The following is a 4,605-nucleotide window of genomic DNA, read 5'->3' as shown; positions in this document are numbered from 1 at the left end:
CTGTAGGAAGCTAGATATAACCGCAAGCAGGAGAAAATATAAAAATAAAGATAAGGCTAATGCCAGCAAAAGGTCACGGTTAACAGGTATATGAAATATAAGGGCTTTTTCCTGGGAGGGGATGAACTGAAATGTATTCTGTTTAGGCCACGGGTCGGCAACCTGCGGCTCCGGAGCCGCATGTGGCTCTTTGAGCCTTCTCCTGCGGCTCCCAGCCTCCTCTGCCATTTGCAGAGAGAGAGAGAGACAGACAGACAGAGAGAGGCACTTGCACTTCCCTTCTCTCTCTCTCTCTCTCTCTCTCTCTCTCTCTCTCTCTCTCTCTCTCTGGTGTTTATGTGTAAAAAAGAGAGTGGCCTCACGCTGTTCTCGGACAAGCTGACAAGCTTATTGGGCAGGGCTCCTGCCTTTGCTGTGTCTCAGCAGGAAACAGGAAGCAGCAGAAAGCAGCAGCTCTCTCTCTCTCTCTCTCTCTCTCTCTCTCTCTCTCTCTCTCTCACACACACACACACACACACACACACACACAATGGGGGAAGAGGACTGGCAGACCAAGGGCAGGAGAGAGCCAGCCCAACAAGAATGTGTGTCAGCTTGTCAGAGAACAGCATGAAGCCAGCTTGCCAAGTGAGCAGAAGATCAGAAAGAAGAAACCACCCAGGCCCTTTTAAAACTCAATTATGTTGCCAACAGTTGCAAAAGATTGATGGGTGGTCAAAGAAGTCTATGAATGAGCTTCTGGAGGAAGCACAGAAGATGTACTTGTGGAAGAAGAAAAGAAAGAAGTTAGGCCAGAGTGGCAGAAGGGAAGTGAAGGAATGGATAATAGAAAGAAGAAGCAGGAAAGTTGCTTTTAAAATTGTTGGAAGCAGGGAGATTGCCATTAATGTAGTCAGCTCAAACATATAGAAAAATGGAAAATAGAAGAAAGTGGGAGGTGGATGTTGCCAGATGGGAGACGGATGTTGAAAGCAATAGTTAAGACACAGAAGCAGCCCCTGAAAGGGGGGGTCACAAGGGGTGGTTAATACTTTTCTAAACAGGAGGGTTGTATTTATACTTTAGTTAAACAAATCTATGATAAATATATGATATGTAAACAGGTAAATAGAAAGCTCTATTTGACATCTAGTAGTGAGGCCATTTCAATGCTTTCAAGTTGATTTTAAATTATCTCAAGTGGGGGAAATTCCACAATATAAAACTAATAACATGTTTATAAAGAATTAGATACTGGGGTTGTCTTTTGCTTTATCTGTTCTCAGGAACAAAGGACTGCTGGCCCAGACACCCCTACTTGACCTTGTGGTACATCAAGGGTGTTAATCAAAACCTGGAAAGAGGAAAAACTCCAACCCAAGTGGGAAGGAACATTCCAAGTACAGACAGCAGTCCGCACAAAAGAGAAGGGGTGGACTCTCCATACCAGAGTGAAAGCCAGCACCAAACCAGTTTGGACCATAGAACCTAGCGAGAATCCTCTGAAATTCAAAATTCGCCAGTGCTCTTAATGACTCTAAATGTGGTTAAAATAGGGGGATTTGTGCTTACTGGGGCATTGGTCATTGTATAGTTGGTTGTTTTGTTCTACTTTTGCAGGGAAGATTGGATGTCCATACAATTATTTGGCAAACCAAAACAGAAGGAGATTGAACTACCCATCCAGAATACTGAACAACTACCTGATGTGCTGGTTTTGTGATTGCAGGTGGTGGTGTAATTGCTGTTGTGATTGTGCCCTTATTCATGATGACTGTGTAGAAGAGTATGATACAGTTATAGTTGAAGATCTTTTAGGATTCTATAGTGATGATGATGTGGACTTGGATGGTACTTGAGTGGATTATTGATGGACATGTGTGGACAAATGAGGAATGATTGTGAACCATGTATGATGAAAACCAAGATGGGAAAACAAATAACTAGAACTCTTGTATATCACACTTTCTTTGAATGTAAAAATATTACAGGAACATGTGAATACAATCACACCAGGTATCAGGTATGCAATACTAAAGGAAAAATAACATGTTTTGACCCCAAAGGAGTTAAATATCACAAGATTATTAAAATTTGGGCATATAGTAAAAATAAAAAGCAGGGCCACTTATTGGGAACCAATCGGACAACTTCAAGGTTTAAAAAGGTACAAATATGCTTTGATGCCTGCAAGGTTATAGAAAAAGGGGTAGGTACAAAATGTGGGTCTCTTAAGATGGAAGTAAAGTTATAGATCAGAAAAGAAATATGTAAACTCTGTGTTAAAAAAAAAGTAGTTTTTCAAGAAGATATGGAGGAGGGACTCAAGACTATTGGTATTCATCTCAGCCTGGCCCAAGAGAGACATGAAGTAATAGCAAGAGTTGGTTCAATTTAACTGAGGGAGCAAGCCCATCCAATTGTGACCTTGAAGAATGCACTCCTGTTTGTTTTAAATTCTACGATCCCAAGACTGGATCTAAAGAATATGGATTTGGAATAATGGAACAAGTATGGATCCACATACTTTAAAATATATATACAGGTAACTCAAGAAAACTTAATTCTCACACAACATAGGCTTTTTCACTCTTTCTATGAAGAGATGGCAACAAAAATTGAGATCTCAGCCATAACAAAGAATCTGTTTATTGATTTGGCTGAAAGAATAGCAGACTCCCTAAATGTTACTGATTGTCAGGGCTTTTTTTGTCATAGAACGTCCAGAACGGAGTTCCGGCACCTTTTTTGGATGGAACCTTGTAGGGTAGGCAAGGCAGGTTGTATGACGTGTGTGAGTTCCGGCACCTTTTTTTTTTTTTTAGAAAAAAAGCACTGCTAATTGTTATGTGTGTGGTGGCACTAATATGGGAGAACAATGGCCCTGGGAGACAAGAGAGATAGGCCTCTCTGATATAGGCGAGATGAACCTCACCTGGACATCACAGAATAGACCTTCTCGGTGAACTACCCAAACTTCTATAATAGGTGAAGTATGTTTTATAAGGGAAGCCTCTGCAGACTTCAACACCCCAGTAAGACAGTTGGTTTGTGAAAATGGAATACAAACAAATGGAACAGTAGGAGGTAACCCTATTAGGACTTGGTGGAGTGGTGAAAATAGAACTGAACCTTCCAACCCTTTTGAAAATATTACTCAATTGAAGGAACTATGGGATAACCCAGGAAATGTTTCCTTAAGATGGAAAGCACCTGATGGGATGTATTGGATTTGTGGTAGATATGCTTATGCAATACTTCCCAAAGGATGGAAGGGAGCATGTGTCTTGGGTGCAATCAGACCCAGCTTCTTCCTTCTCCCAATACAGCAAGGAGAAAAATTGGGAATCCCAGTACAAACATGGACAGGTATCTTGGACACCTGTCAGGTATTTGGGGGAGGATGGCAGAAATGGGGAATCATTTTGCTTATGGCAATAGGAGGACTGATACTTTTACCCTGCCTCTTACCCATTATGATAAGAACTATTCAATATTCCATTGGACGTATGCAAGTGACTTTGGTGCAGAAACAAATGCAGAATTGAGAGAAAATGCTAATGATGAGAGTGAAAGGTAAACCTAAAAATGCTGAGGAAGATGTAAGTTTGTTGCAATGGTCTGAAGTATAAACAATTTCTGATAGTGTTAAGAGAGAAGGGGTGGATTGTAAGAGATAAAATAATATCAGAAATTCTTTAATGATATATGAAAGTACAAATCCATCTATTTTAAAGATACACAGACAAGGGTAACACATTGGAAGTATCATATGAAGACGTTCAATAAGACCAGCTGAAATTTAAGGAGTAAGCTTAATAATGGCAAAATGGAGTAACTTCAGCTTTTAGAAGTCGGGGCTTTGACACATGCAGGATAATTACTTTGAAATATATAGGTTCTGTAGGAAGCTAGATGTAACCACAAGCAGGAGGAAATAAAAATAAAAATAGGGCTAATGTCAGCAAAAGGTCATGGTTAACAGGTATATGAAATATAAGGGCTTTTTCCTGGGAGGGAATGAACTGAAATGAATTCTGTTTAGGCGCTTCGGATTAGATGATCGGGATGAACAGGTGGGCTGTTGAGTACGATTGGGGGGGGGACCAGCTTCGTGAGAGGATATAAATATGTGCTTTTAAAAATTATGTGTGTGGCTTAATCTCCTACGTTTAAGACCACCAGCTTATGCAAAAGCTTTATTTCAATAAAACTCTGTTCTTGGAATCCCAAGTGAGTTTGTTTGTCTTTGGAAATCTGAGCCACGTTCCAAACAAAATCAAACCAATCTACAGAAACTGTCCTTAAAGATAGTGCTGAAGAGGGTTTTCAAATAGTGACAAACAATTACATTGTCTCTTACTAGAGGAATGCAAAGAGCACCTGGGGGTAAGGGAAGATGTTTCTGAAATATTTGTACTTTTATTTAAATCAGGGGTAGTCAACCTTTTTATACCTACCGCCCACTTTTGTATCTCTGTTAGTAGTAAAATTTTCTAACCGCCCACCGGTTCCACAGTAATGGTGATTTATAAAGTAGGGAAGTAACTTTACTTTATAAAATTTATAAAGCAGAGTTACAGCAAGTTAAAGCATATACTGTAATAATAATTACTTACCAAATAC

This window comes from Protobothrops mucrosquamatus, unplaced genomic scaffold (genome assembly GCF_001527695.2).
Source record: "Protobothrops mucrosquamatus isolate PMUCROS unplaced genomic scaffold, P.Mucros_1.0 scaffold257, whole genome shotgun sequence".
Classification (NCBI taxonomy): domain Eukaryota; kingdom Metazoa; phylum Chordata; class Lepidosauria; order Squamata; family Viperidae; genus Protobothrops; species Protobothrops mucrosquamatus.
This window is presented reverse-complemented; position numbering follows the sequence as displayed.